The 20514-nt window shown below is 38.5% G+C and overlaps 19 pseudogenes; all 19 read left to right on the plus strand.

The window, feature by feature from the left end:
- The first annotated feature begins 565 nt into the window (after positions 1-565).
- LOC127962855 (uncharacterized) lies at positions 566-684 on the plus strand (annotated as a pseudogene).
- A 369-nt stretch (positions 685-1053) lies between these two features.
- Positions 1054-1172, plus strand: LOC127958013 (uncharacterized; annotated as a pseudogene).
- Positions 1173-2424: 1252 nt separating this feature from the next.
- Positions 2425-2543, plus strand: LOC127958018 (uncharacterized; annotated as a pseudogene).
- A 371-nt stretch (positions 2544-2914) lies between these two features.
- LOC127958025 (uncharacterized) lies at positions 2915-3033 on the plus strand (annotated as a pseudogene).
- Positions 3034-4440: 1407 nt separating this feature from the next.
- Positions 4441-4559, plus strand: LOC127958038 (uncharacterized; annotated as a pseudogene).
- Positions 4560-5958: 1399 nt separating this feature from the next.
- LOC127958045 (uncharacterized) lies at positions 5959-6077 on the plus strand (annotated as a pseudogene).
- Positions 6078-6446: 369 nt separating this feature from the next.
- Positions 6447-6565, plus strand: LOC127958051 (uncharacterized; annotated as a pseudogene).
- Positions 6566-7970: 1405 nt separating this feature from the next.
- On the plus strand, positions 7971-8089 carry LOC127962409 (uncharacterized; annotated as a pseudogene).
- A 369-nt stretch (positions 8090-8458) lies between these two features.
- On the plus strand, positions 8459-8577 carry LOC127962898 (uncharacterized; annotated as a pseudogene).
- A 1402-nt stretch (positions 8578-9979) lies between these two features.
- Positions 9980-10098, plus strand: LOC127958056 (uncharacterized; annotated as a pseudogene).
- A 1254-nt stretch (positions 10099-11352) lies between these two features.
- On the plus strand, positions 11353-11471 carry LOC127958059 (uncharacterized; annotated as a pseudogene).
- Positions 11472-11839: 368 nt separating this feature from the next.
- LOC127958072 (uncharacterized) lies at positions 11840-11958 on the plus strand (annotated as a pseudogene).
- Positions 11959-13356: 1398 nt separating this feature from the next.
- On the plus strand, positions 13357-13475 carry LOC127958077 (uncharacterized; annotated as a pseudogene).
- A 370-nt stretch (positions 13476-13845) lies between these two features.
- LOC127958083 (uncharacterized) lies at positions 13846-13964 on the plus strand (annotated as a pseudogene).
- A 1404-nt stretch (positions 13965-15368) lies between these two features.
- LOC127958088 (uncharacterized) lies at positions 15369-15487 on the plus strand (annotated as a pseudogene).
- A 369-nt stretch (positions 15488-15856) lies between these two features.
- On the plus strand, positions 15857-15975 carry LOC127962904 (uncharacterized; annotated as a pseudogene).
- A 1402-nt stretch (positions 15976-17377) lies between these two features.
- On the plus strand, positions 17378-17496 carry LOC127958093 (uncharacterized; annotated as a pseudogene).
- Positions 17497-18752: 1256 nt separating this feature from the next.
- LOC127958108 (uncharacterized) lies at positions 18753-18871 on the plus strand (annotated as a pseudogene).
- A 368-nt stretch (positions 18872-19239) lies between these two features.
- LOC127958111 (uncharacterized) lies at positions 19240-19358 on the plus strand (annotated as a pseudogene).
- The last annotated feature ends 1156 nt before the right edge of the window (positions 19359-20514 follow it).

Genomic DNA, 20514 nt, shown 5'->3' on the forward strand with positions numbered 1-20514 from the left:
TTAGTAATTGGATGGGAGACACCCTGGTAATACCAGTTGCTTTAAGATTTTTGGAAATTTTTCACAAATTATATAATAATCTTGCAAAAAAAAAAAAAAAAGAGTAAATGCCCAATCTTTGAATCTTAGAAGGTATGGACCTGTTTAGTGCTTGGATGGGAGACCGCCTCGGAATACCAGTTGCTGTAATATTTTTGGAAATTTGTACTAATTATATAATTATCTTGAAACAAAAAGAGTCAATGCCCAATCTTTGAATCTTAGCAGCTATGGACCTGTTTAGTGTTTGGATGGGAGACCGCCTCGGAAAACCAGGTGCTCTAATATTATTGGAAATTCATTACTAATTATATAATAATCTTTAAAAAAAAAAAAAAAAAAAAAAAAAAAGAGTCAATGCCCGATCTCTTAATCTTAGCAGGTATTGGCCTGGTTAGTGCTTGGATGGGAGACCGCCTGGGAATACCAGGTGCTTTAAGCTTTAGGGTTTTCTTTCCTACTTATATAATGTACCGGCGATTAGATTGGCTGATCTTTAAATAGCTCTTTCTTTGCAGCAGTCTTTGCTTATGGCCATACCACCCTGGCTATGCCAGATCATGTCTGAGCTTGGAAGCTAAGCAGGTTTGGGCCTGGTTAGTAATTGGATGGGAGACCCCCTGGTAATACCAGTTGCTCTAAGATTTTTGTAAATTTTTCACAAATTATATAATAATCTTGAAAAAAAAAAGTCAATGCCCATTCTTTGAATCTTAGCAGTCATGGACCTGTTTAGTGTCTGGATGGGAGACCGCCTCGGAATACCAGGTGCTCTAATATTATTGGAAATTTATTACTAATTATATAATAATCTTAAAAAAAAAAAAAAAAAAAAAAAAGAGTCAATGCCCGATCTCTTAATCTTAGCAGGTATTGGCCTGGTTAGTGCTTGGATGGGAGACCGCCTGGGAATAACAGGTGCTTTAAGCTTTAGGGTTTTCTTTCCTACTTATATAATGTACCGGCGATTAGATTGACTGATCTTTAAATAGCTCTCTCTTTGCAGCAGTCTTCGCTTATGGCCATACCACCCTGGCTATGCCAGATCATGTCTGAGCTCGGAAGCTAAGCAGGTTTGGGCCTGGTTAGTAATTGGATGGGAGACCCCCTGGTAATACCAGTTGCTTTAAGATTTTTGTAAATTTTTCACAAATTATATAATAATCTTGAAAAAAAAAAGAGTGAATGCCCATTCTTTGAATCTTAGCAGTCATTGACCTGTGTAGTGTTTGGATGGGAGACCCCCTGGTAATACCAGGTGCTCTAATATTATTGGAAATTTATTACTAATTATATAATAATCTTAAAAAAAAAGAGCCAATGCCCGATCTCTTAATCTTAGCAGGTATTGGCCTGGTTAGTGCTTGGATGGGAGACCGCCTCGGAATACCAGGTGCTGTAAGCTTTTGGATTTTCATTCCTACTTATATAATGTATGGGCGATTTGATTGGCTGATCTTTAAATAGTCTTCTCTTTGCAGTATCCTTCGCTTGCGACCGTAACAACCTGGCTATGCCTGATCTCGTCTGCTCTCGGAAGCTAAGCAGGTTTGGTCCTGTATAATGTACCGGCGATTAGATTGGCTGATCTTTAAATAGCTCTCTCTTTGCAGCAGTCTTCGCTTATGGCCATTCCACCCTGGCTATGCCAGATCATGTCTGAGCTCGGAAACTAAGCAGGTTTCGGCCTGGTTAGTAATTGGATGGCAGACCCCCTGGTAATACCAGTTGCTTTAAGATTTTTGGAAATTTTTCACAAATTATATAATAATCTTGCAAGAAAAAAAGAAAGGAGTCAATGCCCCATATCTGAATCTTAGCAGGTATGGGCCTGGTTAGTAATTGGATGGGAGACACCCTGGTAATACCAGTTGCTTTAAGATTTTTGGAAATTTTTCACAAATTATATAATAATCTTGAAAAAAAAAAAAAAGTCAATGCCCGATCTCTGAATAATAGCAGGTTTTGCCTGGTTAGTACTTGGATGGAAGACGGCCGGGAAATACCAGTTGCTGTAATATTTTTGGCAATTTTTACTAATTACATAATAATCTTGAAAAAAAAAAAAAAAAAAAGAGTAAATGCCCAATCTTTGAATCTTAGGAGGTATGGACCTGTTTAGTGCTTGGATGGGAGACCGCCTCGGAATACCAGTTGCTGTAATATTTTTGGAAATTTGTACTAATTATATAATTATCTTGAAACAAAAAGAGTCAATGCCCGATCTCTTAATCTTAGCAGGTATTGGCCTGGTTAGTGCTTGGATGGGAGACCGCCTGGGAATACCAGGTGCTTTAAGCTTTAGGGTTTTCTTTCCTACTTATATAATGTACCGGCGATTAGATTGGCTGATCTTTAAATAGCTCTCTCTTTGCAGCAGTCTTCGCTTATGGCCATACCACCCTGGCTATGCCAGATCATGTCTGAGCTCGGAAGCTAAGCAGGTTTGGGCCTGGTTAGTAATTGGATGGGAGACCCCCTGGTAATACCAGTTGCTTTAAGATTTTTGTAAATTTTTCACAAATTATATAATAATCTTGAAAAAAAAAAAGAGTCAATGCCCATTCTTTGAATCTTAGCAGTCATGGACCTGTTTAGTGTCTGGATGGGAGACCGCCTCGGAATACCAGGTGCTCTAATATTATTGGAAATTTATTACTAATTATATAATAATCTTAAAAAAAAAAAAAAAAAAAAAAAGAGTCAATGCCTGATCTCTTAATCTTAGCAGGTATTGGCCTGGTTAGTGCTTGGATGGGAGACCGCCTGGGAATACCAGGTGCTTTAAGCTTTAGGGTTTTCTTTCCTACTTATATAATGTACCGGCGATTAGATTGCTGCAAAGAGAGAGCTATTTAAAGATCAGTCAGTCTTCGCTTATGGCCATACCACCCTGGCTATGCCAGATCATGTCTGAGCTCGGAAGCTAAGCAGGTTTGGGCCTGGTTAGTAATTGGATGGGAGACCCCCTGGTAATACCAGTTGCTTTAAGATTTTTGTAAATTTTTCACAAATTATATAATAATCTTGAAAAAAAAAAGAGTGAATGCCCATTCTTTGAATCTTAGCAGTCATTGACCTGTGTAGTGTTTGGATGGGAGACCCCCTGGTAATACCAGGTACTCTAATATTATTGGAAATTTATTACTAATTATATAATAATCTTAAAAAAAAAGAGCCAATGCCCGATCTCTTAATCTTAGCAGGTATTGGCCTGGTTAGTGCTTGGATGGGAGACCGCCTCGGAATACCAGGTGCTGTAAGCTTTTGGATTTTCATTCCTACTTATATAATGTATGGGCGATTTGATTGGCTGATCTTTAAATAGTCTTCTCTTTGCAGTATCCTTCGCTTGCGACCGTAACAACCTGGCTATGCCTGATCTCGTCTGCTCTCGGAAGCTAAGCAGGTTTGGTCCTGTATAATGTACCGGCGATTAGATTGGCTGATCTTTAAATAGCTCTCTCTTTGCAGCAGTCTTCGCTTATGGCCATTCCACCCTGGCTATGCCAGATCATGTCTGAGCTCGGAAACTAAGCAGGTTTCGGCCTGGTTAGTAATTGGATGGCAGACCCCCTGGTAATACCAGTTGCTTTAAGATTTTTGGAAATTTTTCACAAATTATATAATAATCTTGCAAGAAAAAAAGAAAGGAGTCAATGCCCCATATCTGAATCTTAGCAGGTATGGGCCTGGTTAGTAATTGGATGGGAGACACCCTGGTAATACCAGTTGCTTTAAGATTTTTGGAAATTTTTCACAAATTATATAATAATCTTGAAAAAAAAAAAAAAGTCAATGCCCGATCTCTGAATAATAGCAGGTTTTGCCTGGTTAGTACTTGGATGGAAGACGGCCGGGAAATACCAGTTGCTGTAATATTTTTGGCAATTTTTACTAATTACATAATAATCTTGCAAAAAAAAAAAAAAAAAAAAAAAAAGAGTAAATGCCCAATCTTTGAATCTTAGGAGGTATGGACCTGTTTAGTGCTTGGATGGGAGACCGCCTCGGAATACCAGTTGCTGTAATATTTTTGGAAATTTGTACTAATTATATAATAATCTTGAAAAAAAAAACAGTCAATGCCCATTCTTTGAATCTTAGCAGTCATGGACCTGTTTAGTGTCTGGATGGGAGACCGCCTCGGAATACCAGGTGCTCTAATATTATTGGAAATTTATTACTAATTATATAATAATCTTAAAAAAAAAAAAAAAAAAAAAGAGTCAATGCCTGATCTCTTAATCTTAGCAGGTATTGGCCTGGTTAGTGCTTGGATGGGAGACCGCCTGGGAATACCAGGTGCTTTAAGCTTTAGGGTTTTCTTTCCTACTTATATAATGTACCGGCGATTAGATTGACTGATCTTTAAATAGCTCTCTCTTTGCAGCAGTCTTCGCTTATGGCCATACCACCCTGGCTATGCCAGATCATGTCTGAGCTCGGAAGCTAAGCAGGTTTGGGCCTGGTTAGTAATTGGATGGGAGACCCCCTGGTAATACCAGTTGCTTTAAGATTTTTGTAAATTTTTCACAAATTATATAATAATCTTGAAAAAAAAAAGAGTGAATGCCCATTCTTTGAATCTTAGCAGTCATTGACCTGTGTAGTGTTTGGATGGGAGACCCCCTGGTAATACCAGGTGCTCTAATATTATTGGAAATTTATTACTAATTATATAATAATCTTAAAAAAAAAGAGCCAATGCCCGATCTCTTAATCTTAGCAGGTATTGGCCTGGTTAGTGCTTGGATGGGAGACCGCCTCGGAATACCAGGTGCTGTAAGCTTTTGGATTTTCATTCCTACTTATATAATGTATGGGCGATTTGATTGGCTGATCTTTAAATAGTCTTCTCTTTGCAGTATCCTTCGCTTGCGACCGTAACAACCTGGCTATGCCTGATCTCGTCTGCTCTCGGAAGCTAAGCAGGTTTGGTCCTGTATAATGTACCGGCGATTAGATTGGCTGATCTTTAAATAGCTCTCTCTTTGCAGCAGTCTTCGCTTATGGCCATTCCACCCTGGCTATGCCAGATCATGTCTGAGCTCGGAAACTAAGCAGGTTTCGGCCTGGTTAGTAATTGGATGGCAGACCCCCTGGTAATACCAGTTGCTTTAAGATTTTTGGAAATTTTTCACAAATTATATAATAATCTTGCAAGAAAAAAAGAAAGGAGTCAATGCCCCATATCTGAATCTTAGCAGGTATGGGCCTGGTTAGTAATTGGATGGGAGACACCCTGGTAATACCAGTTGCTTTAAGATTTTTGGAAATTTTTCACAAATTATATAATAATCTTGAAAAAAAAAAAAGTCAATGCCCGATCTCTGAATAATAGCAGGTTTTGCCTGGTTAGTACTTGGATGGAAGACGGCCGGGAAATACCAGTTGCTGTAATATTTTTGGCAATTTTTACTAATTACATAATAATCTTGAAAAAAAAAAAAAAAAAAAGAGTAAATGCCCAATCTTTGAATCTTAGGAGGTATGGACCTGTTTAGTGCTTGGATGGGAGACCGCCTCGGAATACCAGTTGCTGTAATATTTTTGGAAATTTGTACTAATTATATAATTATCTTGAAACAAAAAGAGTCAATGCCCAATCTTTGAATCTTAGCAGCTATCGACCTGTTTAGTGTTTGGATGGGAGACCGCCTCGGAAAACCAGGTGCTCTAATATTATTGGAAATTTATTATTAATTATATAATAATCTTTAAAAAAAAAAAAAAAAAAAAAAGAGTCAATGCCCGATCTCTTAATCTTAGCAGGTATTGGCCTGGTTAGTGCTTGGATGGGAGACCGCCTGGGAATACCAGGTGCTTTAAGCTTTAGGGTTTTCTTTCCTACTTATATAATGTACCGGCGATTAGATTGGCTGATCTTTAAATAGCTCTCTCTTTGCAGCAGTCTTCGCTTATGGCCATACCACCCTGGCTATGCCAGATCATGTCTGAGCTCGGAAGCTAAGCAGGTTTGGGCCTGGTTAGTAATTGGATGGGAGACCCCCTGGTAATACCAGTTGCTTTAAGATTTTTGTAAATTTTTCACAAATTATATAATAATCTTGAAAAAAAAAAAGAGTCAATGCCCATTCTTTGAATCTTAGCAGTCATGGACCTGTTTAGTCTCTGGATGGGAGACCGCCTCGGAATACCAGGTGCTCTAATATTATTGGAAATTTATTACTAATTATATAATAATCTTAAAAAAAAAAAAAAAAAAAAAGAGTCAATGCCTGATCTCTTAATCTTAGCAGGTATTGGCCTGGTTAGTGCTTGGATGGGAGACCGCCTGGGAATACCAGGTGCTTTAAGCTTTAGGGTTTTCTTTCCTACTTATATAATGTACCGGCGATTAGATTGACTGATCTTTAAATAGCTCTCTCTTTGCAGCAGTCTTCGCTTATGGCCATACCACCCTGGCTATGCCAGATCATGTCTGAGCTCGGAAGCTAAGCAGGTTTGGGCCTGGTTAGTAATTGGATGGGAGACCCCCTGGTAATACCAGTTGCTTTAAGATTTTTGTAAATTTTTCACAAATTATATAATAATCTTGAAAAAAAAAAGAGTGAATGCCCATTGTTTGAATCTTAGCAGTCATTGACCTGTGTAGTGTTTGGATGGGAGACCCCCTGGTAATACCAGGTGCTCTAATATTATTGGAAATTTATTACTAATTATATAATAATCTTAAAAAAAAAGAGCCAATGCCCGATCTCTTAATCTTAGCAGGTATTGGCCTGGTTAGTGCTTGGATGGGAGACCGCCTCGGAATACCAGGTGCTGTAAGCTTTTGGATTTTCATTCCTACTTATATAATGTATGGGCGATTTGATTGGCTGATCTTTAAATAGTCTTCTCTTTGCAGTATCCTTCGCTTGCGACCGTAACAACCTGGCTATGCCTGATCTCGTCTGCTCTCGGAAGCTAAGCAGGTTTGGTCCTGTATAATGTACCGGCGATTAGATTGGCTGATCTTTAAATAGCTCTCTCTTTGCAGCAGTCTTCGCTTATGGCCATTCCACCCTGGCTATGCCAGATCATGTCTGAGCTCGGAAACTAAGCAGGTTTCGGCCTGGTTAGTAATTGGATGGCAGACCCCCTGGTAATACCAGTTGCTTTAAGATTTTTGGAAATTTTTCACAAATTATATAATAATCTTGCAAGAAAAAAAGAAAGGAGTCAATGCCCCATATCTGAATCTTAGCAGGTATGGGCCTGGTTAGTAATTGGATGGGAGACACCCTGGTAATACCAGTTGCTTTAAGATTTTTGGAAATTTTTCACAAATTATATAATAATCTTGAAAAAAAAAAAAAAGTCAATGCCCGATCTCTGAATAATAGCAGGTTTTGCCTGGTTAGTACTTGGATGGAAGACGGCCGGGAAATACCAGTTGCTGTAATATTTTTGGCAATTTTTACTAATTACATAATAATCTTGCAAAAAAAAAAAAAAAAAAAAAAGAGTAAATGCCCAATCTTTGAACCTTAGGAGGTATGGACCTGTTTAGTGCTTGGATGGGAGACCGCCTCGGAATACCAGTTGCTGTAATATTTTTGGAAATTTGTACTAATTATATAATTATCTTGAAACAAAAAGAGTCAATGCCCAATCTTTGAATCTTAGCAGCTATCGACCTGTTTAGTGTTTGGATGGGAGACCGCCTCGGAAAACCAGGTGCTCTAATATTATTGGAAATGTATTACTAATTATATAATAATCTTTAAAAAAAAAAAAAAAAAAAAAAAAGTCAATGCCCGATCTCTTAATCTTAGCAGGTATTGGCCTGGTTAGTGCTTGGATGGGAGACCGCCTGGGAATACCAGGTGCTTTAAGCTTTAGGGTTTTCTTTCCTACTTATATAATGTACCGGCGATTAGATTGACTGATCTTTAAATAGCTCTCTCTTTGCAGCAGTCTTCGCTTATGGCCATACCACCCTGGCTATGCCAGATCATGTCTGAGCTTGGAAGCTAAGCAGGTTTGGGCCTGGTTAGTAATTGGATGGGAGACCCCCTGGTAATACCAGTTGCTTTAAGATTTTTGTAAATTTTTCACAAATTATATAATAATCTTGAAAAAAAAAAAGAGTCAATGCCCATTCTTTGAATCTTAGCAGTCATGGACCTGTTTAGTGTCTGGATGGGAGACCGCCTCGAAATACCAGGTGCTCTAATATTATTGGAAATTTATTACTAATTATATAATAATCTTAAAAAAAAAAAAAAAAAAAAAGAGTCAATGCCTGATCTCTTAATCTTAGCAGGTATTGGCCTGGTTAGTGCTTGGATGGGAGACCGCCTGGGAATACCAGGTGCTTTAAGCTTTAGGGTTTTCTTTCCTACTTATATAATGTACCGGCGATTAGATTGGCTGATCTTTAAATAGCTCTCTCTTTGCAGCAGTCTTCGCTTATGGCCATACCACCCTGGCTATGCCAGATCATGTCTGAGCTCGGAAGCTAAGCAGGTTTGGGCCTGGTTAGTAATTGGATGGGAGACCCCCTGGTAATACCAGTTGCTTAAAGATTTTTGTAAATTTTTCACAAATTATATAATAATCTTGAAAAAAAAAGAGTGAATGCCCATTCTTTGAATCTTAGCAGTCATTGACCTGTGTAGTGTTTGGATGGGAGACCCCCTGGTAATACCAGGTACTCTAATATTATTGGAAATTTATTACTAATTATATAATAATCTTAAAAAAAAAGAGCCAATGCCCGATCTCTTAATCTTAGCAGGTATTGGCCTGGTTAGTGCTTGGATGGGAGACCGCCTCGGAATACCAGGTGCTGTAAGCTTTTGGATTTTCATTCCTACTTATATAATGTATGGGCGATTTGATTGGCTGATCTTTAAATAGTCTTCTCTTTGCAGTATCCTTCGCTTGCGACCGTAACAACCTGGCTATGCCTGATCTCGTCTGCTCTTGGAAGCTAAGCAGGTTTGGTCCTGTATAATGTACCGGCGATTAGATTGGCTGATCTTTAAATAGCTCTCTCTTTGCAGCAGTCTTCGCTTATGGCCATTCCACCCTGGCTATGCCAGATCATGTCTGAGCTCGGAAACTAAGCAGGTTTCGGCCTGGTTAGTAATTGGATGGCAGACCCCCTGGTAATACCAGTTGCTTTAAGATTTTTGGAAATTTTTCACAAATTATATAATAATCTTGCAAGAAAAAAAGAAAGGAGTCAATGCCCCATATCTGAATCTTAGCAGGTATGGGCCTGGTTAGTAATTGGATGGGAGACACCCTGGTAATACCAGTTGCTTTAAGATTTTTGGAAATTTTTCACAAATTATATAATAATCTTGAAAAAAAAAAAAAAGTCAATGCCCGATCTCTGAATAATAGCAGGTTTTGCCTGGTTAGTACTTGGATGGAAGACGGCCGGGAAATACCAGTTGCTGTAATATTTTTGGCAATTTTTACTAATTACATAATAATCTTGCAAAAAAAAAAAAAAAAAAAAAAGAGTAAATGCCCAATCTTTGAACCTTAGGAGGTATGGACCTGTTTAGTGCTTGGATGGGAGACCACCTCGGAATACCAGTTGCTGTAATATTTTTGGAAATTTGTACTAATTATATAATTATCTTGAAACAAAAAGAGTCAATGCCCAATCTTTGAATCTTAGCAGCTATCGACCTGTTTAGTGTTTGGATGGGAGACCGCCTCGGAAAACCAGGTGCTCTAATATTATTGGAAATGTATTACTAATTATATAATAATCTTTAAAAAAAAAAAAAAAAAAAAAAGTCAATGCCCGATCTCTTAATCTTAGCAGGTATTGGCCTGGTTAGTGCTTGGATGGGAGACCGCCTGGGAATACCAGGTGCTTTAAGCTTTAGGGTTTTCTTTCCTACTTATATAATGTACCGGCGATTAGATTGACTGATCTTTAAATAGCTCTCTCTTTGCAGCAGTCTTCGCTTATGGCCATACCACCCTGGCTATGCCAGATCATGTCTGAGCTCGGAAGCTAAGCAGGTTTGGGCCTGGTTAGTAATTGGATGGGAGACCCCCTGGTAATACCAGTTGCTTTAAGATTTTTGTAAATTTTTCACAAATTATATAATAATCTTGAAAAAAAAAAGAGTGAATGCCCATTCTTTGAATCTTAGCAGTCATTGACCTGTGTAGTGTTTGGATGGGAGACCCCCTGGTAATACCAGGTACTCTAATATTATTGGAAATTTATTACTAATTATATAATAATCTTAAAAAAAAAGAGCCAATGCCCGATCTCTTAATCTTAGCAGGTATTGGCCTGGTTAGTGCTTGGATGGGAGACCGCCTCGGAATACCAGGTGCTGTAAGCTTTTGGATTTTCATTCCTACTTATATAATGTATGGGCGATTTGATTGGCTGATCTTTAAATAGTCTTCTCTTTGCAGTATCCTTCGCTTGCGACCGTAACAACCTGGCTATGCCTGATCTCGTCTGCTCTTGGAAGCTAAGCAGGTTTGGTCCTGTATAATGTACCGGCGATTAGATTGGCTGATCTTTAAATAGCTCTCTCTTTGCAGCAGTCTTCGCTTATGGCCATTCCACCCTGGCTATGCCAGATCATGTCTGAGCTCGGAAACTAAGCAGGTTTCGGCCTGGTTAGTAATTGGATGGCAGACCCCCTGGTAATACCAGTTGCTTTAAGATTTTTGGAAATTTTTCACAAATTATATAATAATCTTGCAAGAAAAAAAGAAAGGAGTCAATGCCCCATATCTGAATCTTAGCAGGTATGGGCCTGGTTAGTAATTGGATGGGAGACACCCTGGTAATACCAGTTGCTTTAAGATTTTTGGAAATTTTTCACAAATTATATAATAATCTTGAAAAAAAAAAAAAGTCAATGCCCGATCTCTGAATAATAGCAGGTTTTGCCTGGTTAGTGTTTGGATGGGAGACCGCCTCGGAAAACCAGGTGCTGTAATATTTTTGGAAATTTGTACTAATTATATAATTATCTTGAAACAAAAAGAGTCAATTCCCAATCTTTGAATCTTAGCAGCTATCGACCTGTTTAGTGTTTGGATGGGAGACCGCCTCGGAAAACCAGGTGCTCTAATATTATTGGAAATGTATTACTAATTATATAATAATCTTTAAAAAAAAAAAAAAAAAAAAAAAGTCAATGCCCGATCTCTTAATCTTAGCAGGTATTGGCCTGGTTAGTGCTTGGATGGGAGACCGCCTGGGAATACCAGGTGCTTTAAGCTTTAGGGTTTTCTTTCCTACTTATATAATGTACCGGCGATTAGATTGACTGATCTTTAAATAGCTCTCTCTTTGCAGCAGTCTTCGCTTATGGCCATACCACCCTGGCTATGCCAGATCATGTCTGAGCTCGGAAGCTAAGCAGGTTTGGGCCTGGTTAGTAATTGGATGGGAGACCCCCTGGTAATACCAGTTGCTTTAAGATTTTTGTAAATTTTTCACAAATTATATAATAATCTTGAAAAAAAAAAAGAGTCAATGCCCATTCTTTGAATCTTAGCAGTCATGGACCTGTTTAGTGTCTGGATGGGAGACCGCCTCGAAATACCAGGTGCTCTAATATTATTGGAAATTTATTACTAATTATATAATAATCTTAAAAAAAAAAAAAAAAAAAAGAGTCAATGCCTGATCTCTTAATCTTAGCAGGTATTGGCCTGGTTAGTGCTTGGATGGGAGACCGCCTGGGAATACCAGGTGCTTTAAGCTTTAGGGTTTTCTTTCCTACTTATATAATGTACCGGCGATTAGATTGGCTGATCTTTAAATAGCTCTCTCTTTGCAGCAGTCTTCGCTTATGGCCATACCACCCTGGCTATGCCAGATCATGTCTGAGCTCGGAAGCTAAGCAGGTTTGGGCCTGGTTAGTAATTGGATGGGAGACCCCCTGGTAATACCAGTTGCTTTAAGATTTTTGTAAATTTTTCACAAATTATATAATAATCTTGAAAAAAAAAAGAGTGAATGCCCATTCTTTGAATCTTAGCAGTCATTGACCTGTGTAGTGTTTGGATGGGAGACCCCCTGGTAATACCAGGTACTCTAATATTATTGGAAATTTATTACTAATTATATAATAATCTTAAAAAAAAAGAGCCAATGCCCGATCTCTTAATCTTAGCAGGTATTGGCCTGGTTAGTGCTTGGATGGGAGACCGCCTCGGAATACCAGGTGCTGTAAGCTTTTGGATTTTCATTCCTACTTATATAATGTATGGGCGATTTGATTGGCTGATCTTTAAATAGTCTTCTCTTTGCAGTATCCTTCGCTTGCGACCGTAACAACCTGGCTATGCCTGATCTCGTCTGCTCTTGGAAGCTAAGCAGGTTTGGTCCTGTATAATGTACCGGCGATTAGATTGGCTGATCTTTAAATAGCTCTCTCTTTGCAGCAGTCTTCGCTTATGGCCATTCCACCCTGGCTATGCCAGATCATGTCTGAGCTCGGAAACTAAGCAGGTTTCGGCCTGGTTAGTAATTGGATGGCAGACCCCCTGGTAATACCAGTTGCTTTAAGATTTTTGGAAATTTTTCACAAATTATATAATAATCTTGCAAGAAAAAAAGAAAGGAGTCAATGCCCCATATCTGAATCTTAGCAGGTATGGGCCTGGTTAGTAATTGGATGGGAGACACCCTGGTAATACCAGTTGCTTTAAGATTTTTGGAAATTTTTCACAAATTATATAATAATCTTGAAAAAAAAAAAAGTCAATGCCCGATCTCTGAATAATAGCAGGTTTTGCCTGGTTAGTACTTGGATGGAAGACGGCCGGGAAATACCAGTTGCTGTAATATTTTTGGCAATTTTTACTAATTACATAATAATCTTGAAAAAAAAAAAAAAAAAAAGAGTAAATGCCCAATCTTTGAATCTTAGGAGGTATGGACCTGTTTAGTGCTTGGATGGGAGACCGCCTCGGAATACCAGTTGCTGTAATATTTTTGGAAATTTGTACTAATTATATAATTATCTTGAAACAAAAAGAGTCAATGCCCAATCTTTGAATCTTAGCAGCTATCGACCTGTTTAGTGTTTGGATGGGAGACCGCCTCGGAAAACCAGGTGCTCTAATATTATTGGAAATTTATTATTAATTATATAATAATCTTTAAAAAAAAAAAAAAAAAAAAAGAGTCAATGCCCGATCTCTTAATCTTAGCAGGTATTGGCCTGGTTAGTGCTTGGATGGGAGACCGCCTGGGAATACCAGGTGCTTTAAGCTTTAGGGTTTTCTTTCCTACTTATATAATGTACCGGCGATTAGATTGGCTGATCTTTAAATAGCTCTCTCTTTGCAGCAGTCTTCGCTTATGGCCATACCACCCTGGCTATGCCAGATCATGTCTGAGCTCGGAAGCTAAGCAGGTTTGGGCCTGGTTAGTAATTGGATGGGAGACCCCCTGGTAATACCAGTTGCTTTAAGATTTTTGTAAATTTTTCACAAATTATATAATAATCTTGAAAAAAAAAAAGAGTCAATGCCCATTCTTTGAATCTTAGCAGTCATGGACCTGTTTAGTCTCTGGATGGGAGACCGCCTCGGAATACCAGGTGCTCTAATATTATTGGAAATTTATTACTAATTATATAATAATCTTAAAAAAAAAAAAAAAAAAAAAAGAGTCAATGCCTGATCTCTTAATCTTAGCAGGTATTGGCCTGGTTAGTGCTTGGATGGGAGACCGCCTGGGAATACCAGGTGCTTTAAGCTTTAGGGTTTTCTTTCCTACTTATATAATGTACCGGCGATTAGATTGACTGATCTTTAAATAGCTCTCTCTTTGCAGCAGTCTTCGCTTATGGCCATACCACCCTGGCTATGCCAGATCATGTCTGAGCTCGGAAGCTAAGCAGGTTTGGGCCTGGTTAGTAATTGGATGGGAGACCCCCTGGTAATACCAGTTGCTTTAAGATTTTTGTAAATTTTTCACAAATTATATAATAATCTTGAAAAAAAAAAGAGTGAATGCCCATTCTTTGAATCTTAGCAGTCATTGACCTGTGTAGTGTTTGGATGGGAGACCCCCTGGTAATACCAGGTACTCTAATATTATTGGAAATTTATTACTAATTATATAATAATCTTAAAAAAAAGAGCCAATGCCCGATCTCTTAATCTTAGCAGGTATTGGCCTGGTTAGTGCTTGGATGGGAGACCGCCTCGGAATACCAGGTGCTGTAAGCTTTTGGATTTTCATTCCTACTTATATAATGTATGGGCGATTTGATTGGCTGATCTTTAAATAGTCTTCTCTTTGCAGTATCCTTCGCTTGCGACCGTAACAACCTGGCTATGCCTGATCTCGTCTGCTCTTGGAAGCTAAGCAGGTTTGGTCCTGTATAATGTACCGGCGATTAGATTGGCTGATCTTTAAATAGCTCTCTCTTTGCAGCAGTCTTCGCTTATGGCCATTCCACCCTGGCTATGCCAGATCATGTCTGAGCTCGGAAACTAAGCAGGTTTCGGCCTGGTTAGTAATTGGATGGCAGACCCCCTGGTAATACCAGTTGCTTTAAGATTTTTGGAAATTTTTCACAAATTATATAATAATCTTGCAAGAAAAAAAGAAAGGAGTCAATGCCCCATATCTGAATCTTAGCAGGTATGGGCCTGGTTAGTAATTGGATGGGAGACACCCTGGTAATACCAGTTGCTTTAAGATTTTTGGAAATTTTTCACAAATTATATAATAATCTTGAAAAAAAAAAAAAAGTCAATGCCCGATCTCTGAATAATAGCAGGTTTTGCCTGGTTAGTACTTGGATGGAAGACGGCCGGGAAATACCAGTTGCTGTAATATTTTTGGCAATTTTTACTAATTACATAATAATCTTGCAAAAAAAAAAAAAAAAAAAAAAGAGTAAATGCCCAATCTTTGAACCTTAGGAGGTATGGACCTGTTTAGTGCTTGGATGGGAGACCGCCTCGGAATACCAGTTGCTGTAATATTTTTGGAAATTTGTACTAATTATATAATTATCTTGAAACAAAAAGAGTCAATGCCCAATCTTTGAATCTTAGCAGCTATCGACCTGTTTAGTGTTTGGATGGGAGACCGCCTCGGAAAACCAGGTGCTCTAATATTATTGGAAATGTATTACTAATTATATAATAATCTTTAAAAAAAAAAAAAAAAAAAAAAAAGTCAATGCCCGATCTCTTAATCTTAGCAGGTATTGGCCTGGTTAGTGCTTGGATGGGAGACCGCCTGGGAATACCAGGTGCTTTAAGCTTTAGGGTTTTCTTTCCTACTTATATAATGTACCGGCGATTAGATTGACTGATCTTTAAATAGCTCTCTCTTTGCAGCAGTCTTCGCTTATGGCCATACCACCCTGGCTATGCCAGATCATGTCTGAGCTCGGAAGCTAAGCAGGTTTGGGCCTGGTTAGTAATTGGATGGGAGACCCCCTGGTAATACCAGTTGCTTTAAGATTTTTGTAAATTTTTCACAAATTATATAATAATCTTGAAAAAAAAAAAGAGTCAATGCCCATTCTTTGAATCTTAGCAGTCATGGACCTGTTTAGTGTCTGGATGGGAGACCGCCTCGAAATACCAGGTGCTCTAATATTATTGGAAATTTATTACTAATTATATAATAATCTTAAAAAAAAAAAAAAAAAAAAAGAGTCAATGCCTGATCTCTTAATCTTAGCAGGTATTGGCCTGGTTAGTGCTTGGATGGGAGACCGCCTGGGAATACCAGGTGCTTTAAGCTTTAGGGTTTTCTTTCCTACTTATATAATGTACCGGCGATTAGATTGGCTGATCTTTAAATAGCTCTCTCTTTGCAGCAGTCTTCGCTTATGGCCATACCACCCTGGCTATGCCAGATCATGTCTGAGCTCGGAAGCTAAGCAGGTTTGGGCCTGGTTAGTAATTGGATGGGAGACCCCCTGGTAATACCAGTTGCTTAAAGATTTTTGTAAATTTTTCACAAATTATATAATAATCTTGAAAAAAAAAGAGTGAATGCCCATTCTTTGAATCTTAGCAGTCATTGACCTGTGTAGTGTTTGGATGGGAGACCCCCTGGTAATACCAGGTACTCTAATATTATTGGAAATTTATTACTAATTATATAATAATCTTAAAAAAAAAGAGCCAATGCCCGATCTCTTAATCTTAGCAGGTATTGGCCTGGTTAGTGCTTGGATGGGAGACCGCCTCGGAATACCAGGTGCTGTAAGCTTTTGGATTTTCATTCCTACTTATATAATGTATGGGCGATTTGATTGGCTGATCTTTAAATAGTCTTCTCTTTGCAGTATCCTTCGCTTGCGACCGTAACAACCTGGCTATGCCTGATCTCGTCTGCTCTTGGAAGCTAAGCAGGTTTGGTCCTGTATAATGTACCGGCGATTAGATTGGCTGATCTTTAAATAGCTCTCTCTTTGCAGCAGTCTTCGCTTATGGCCATTCCACCCTGGCTATGCCAGATCATGTCTGAGCTCGGAAACTAAGCAGGTTTCGGCCTGGTTAGTAATTGGATGGCAGACCCCCTGGTAATACCAGTTGCTTTAAGATTTTTGGAAATTTTTCACAAATTATATAATAATCTTGCAAGAAAAAAAGAAAGGAGTCAATGCCCCATATCTGAATCTTAGCAGGTATGGGCCTGGTTAGTAATTGGATGGGAGACACCCTGGTAATACCAGTTGCTTTAAGATTTTTGGAAATTTTTCACAAATTATATAATAATCTTGAAAAAAAAAAAAAAGTCAATGCCCGATCTCTGAATAATAGCAGGTTTTGCCTGGTTAGTACTTGGATGGAAGACGGCCGGGAAATACCAGTTGCTGTAATATTTTTGGCAATTTTTACTAATTACATAATAATCTTGCAAAAAAAAAAAAAAAAAAAAAAGAGTAAATGCCCAATCTTTGAACCTTAGGAGGTATGGACCTGTTTAGTGCTTGGATGGGAGACCACCTCGGAATACCAGTTGCTGTAATATTTTTGGAAATTTGTACTAATTATATAATTATCTTGAAACAAAAAGAGTCAATGCCCAATCTTTGAATCTTAGCAGCTATCGACCTGTTTAGTGTTTGGATGGGAGACCGCCTCGGAAAACCAGGTGCTCTAATATTATTGGAAATGTATTACTAATTATATAATAATCTTTAAAAAAAAAAAAAAAAAAAAAAGTCAATGCCCGATCTCTTAATCTTAGCAGGTATTGGCCTGGTTAGTGCTTGGATGGGAGACCGCCTGGGAATACCAGGTGCTTTAAGCTTTAGGGTTTTCTTTCCTACTTATATAATGTACCGGCGATTAGATTGACTGATCTTTAAATAGCTCTCTCTTTGCAGCAGTCTTCGCTTATGGCCATACCACCCTGGCTATGCCAGATCATGTCTGAGCTCGGAAGCTAAGCAGGTTTGGGCCTGGTTAGTAATTGGATGGGAGACCCCCTGGTAATACCAGTTGCTTTAAGATTTTTGTAAATTTTTCACAAATTATATAATAATCTTGAAAAAAAAAAGAGTGAATGCCCATTCTTTGAATCTTAGCAGTCATTGACCTGTGTAGTGTTTGGATGGGAGACCCCCTGGTAATACCAGGTACTCTAATATTATTGGAAATTTATTACTAATTATATAATAATCTTAAAAAAAAAGAGCCAATGCCCGATCTCTTAATCTTAGCAGGTATTGGCCTGGTTAGTGCTTGGATGGGAGACCGCCTCGGAATACCAGGTGCTGTAAGCTTTTGGATTTTCATTCCTACTTATATAATGTATGGGCGATTTGATTGGCTGATCTTTAAATAGTCTTCTCTTTGCAGTATCCTTCGCTTGCGACCGTAACAACCTGGCTATGCCTGATCTCGTCTGCTCTTGGAAGCTAAGCAGGTTTGGTCCTGTATAATGTACCGGCGATTAGATTGGCTGATCTTTAAATAGCTCTCTCTTTGCAGCAGTCTTCGCTTATGGCCATTCCACCCTGGCTATGCCAGATCATGTCTGAGCTCGGAAACTAAGCAGGTTTCGGCCTGGTTAGTAATTGGATGGCAGACCCCCTGGTAATACCAGTTGCTTTAAGATTTTTGGAAATTTTTCACAAATTATATAATAATCTTGCAAGAAAAAAAGAAAGGAGTCAATGCCCCATATCTGAATCTTAGCAGGTATGGGCCTGGTTAGTAATTGGATGGGAGACACCCTGGTAATACCAGTTGCTTTAAGATTTTTGGAAATTTTTCACAAATTATATAATAATCTTGAAAAAAAAAAAAAAGTCAATGCCCGATCTCTGAATAATAGCAGGTTTTGCCTGGTTAGTGTTTGGATGGGAGACCGCCTCGGAAAACCAGGTGCTGTAATATTTTTGGAAATTTGTACTAATTATATAATTATCTTGAAACAAAAAGAGTCAATGCCCAATCTTTGAATCTTAGCAGCTATCGACCTGTTTAGTGTTTGGATGGGAGACCGCCTCGGAAAACCAGGTGCTCTAATATTATTGGAAATGTATTACTAATTATATAATAATCTTTAAAAAAAAAAAAAAAAAAAAAAAAGTCAATGCCCGATCTCTTAATCTTAGCAGGTATTGGCCTGGTTAGTGCTTGGATGGGAGACCGCCTGGGAATACCAGGTGCTTTAAGCTTTAGGGTTTTCTTTCCTACTTATATAATGTACCGGCGATTAGATTGACTGATCTTTAAATAGCTCTCTCTTTGCAGCAGTCTTCGCTTATGGCCATACCACCCTGGCTATGCCAGATCATGTCTGAGCTCGGAAGCTAAGCAGGTTTGGGCCTGGTTAGTAATTGGATGGGAGACCCCCTGGTAATACCAGTTGCTTTAAGATTTTTGTAAATTTTTCACAAATTATATAATAATCTTGAAAAAAAAAAAGAGTCAATGCCCATTCTTTGAATCTTAGCAGTCATGGACCTGTTTAGTGTCTGGATGGGAGACCGCCTCGAAATACCAGGTGCTCTAATATTATTGGAAATTTATTACTAATTATATAATAATCTTAAAAAAAAAAAAAAAAAAAAGAGTCAATGCCTGATCTCTTAATCTTAGCAGGTATTGGCCTGGTTAGTGCTTGGATGGGAGACCGCCTGGGAATACCAGGTGCTTTAAGCTTTAGGGTTTTCTTTCCTACTTATATAATGTACCGGCGATTAGATTGGCTGATCTTTAAATAGCTCTCTCTTTGCAGCAGTCTTCGCTTATGGCCATACCACCCTGGCTATGCCAGATCATGTCTGAGCTCGGAAGCTAAGCAGGTTTGGGCCTGGTTAGTAATTGGATGGGAGACCCCCTGGTAATACCAGTTGCTTTAAGATTTTTGTAAATTTTTCACAAATTATATAATAATCTTGAAAAAAAAAAGAGTGAATGCCCATTCTTTGAATCTTAGCAGTCATTGACCTGTGTAGTGTTTGGATGGGAGACCCCCTGGTAATACCAGGTACTCTAATATTATTGGAAATTTATTACTAATTATATAATAATCTTAAAAAAAAAGAGCCAATGCCCGATCTCTTAATCTTAGCAGGTATTGGCCTGGTTAGTGCTTGGATGGGAGACCGCCTCGGAATACCAGGTGCTGTAAGCTTTTGGATTTTCATTCCTACTTATATAATGTATGGGCGATTTGATTGGCTGATCTTTAAATAGTCTTCTCTTTGCAGTATCCTTCGCTTGCGACCGTAACAACCTGGCTATGCCTGATCTCGTCTGCTCTTGGAAGCTAAGCAGGTTTGGTCCTGTATAATGTACCGGCGATTAGATTGGCTGATCTTTAAATAGCTCTCTCTTTGCAGCAGTCTTCGCTTATGGCCATTCCACCCTGGCTATGCCAGATCATGTCTGAGCTCGGAAACTAAGCAGGTTTCGGCCTGGTTAGTAATTGGATGGCAGACCCCCTGGTAATACCAGTTGCTTTAAGATTTTTGGAAATTTTTCACAAATTATATAATAATCTTGCAAGAAAAAAAGAAAGGAGTCAATGCCCCATATCTGAATCTTAGCAGGTATGGGCCTGGTTAGTAATTGGATGGGAGACACCCTGGTAATACCAGTTGCTTTAAGATTTTTGGAAATTTTTCACAAATTATATAATAATCTTGAAAAAAAAAAAAAAGTCAATGCCCGATCTCTGAATAATAGCAGGTTTTGCCTGGTTAGTACTTGGATGGAAGACGGCCGGGAAATACCAGTTGCTGTAATATTTTTGGCAATTTTTACTAATTACATAATAATCTTGCAAAAAAAAAAAAAAAAAAAAAAGAGTAAATGCCCAATCTTTGAACCTTAGGAGGTATGGACCTGTTTAGTGCTTGGATGGGAGACCACCTCGGAATACCAGTTGCTGTAATATTTTTGGAAATTTGTACTAATTATATAATTATCTTGAAACAAAAAGAGTCAATGCCCAATCTTTGAATCTTAGCAGCTATCGACCTGTTTAGTGTTTGGATGGGAGACCGCCTCGGAAAA

Source organism: Carassius gibelio, chromosome A3 (genome assembly GCF_023724105.1).
Source record: "Carassius gibelio isolate Cgi1373 ecotype wild population from Czech Republic chromosome A3, carGib1.2-hapl.c, whole genome shotgun sequence".
Taxonomy (NCBI): Eukaryota; Metazoa; Chordata; class Actinopteri; order Cypriniformes; family Cyprinidae; genus Carassius; species Carassius gibelio.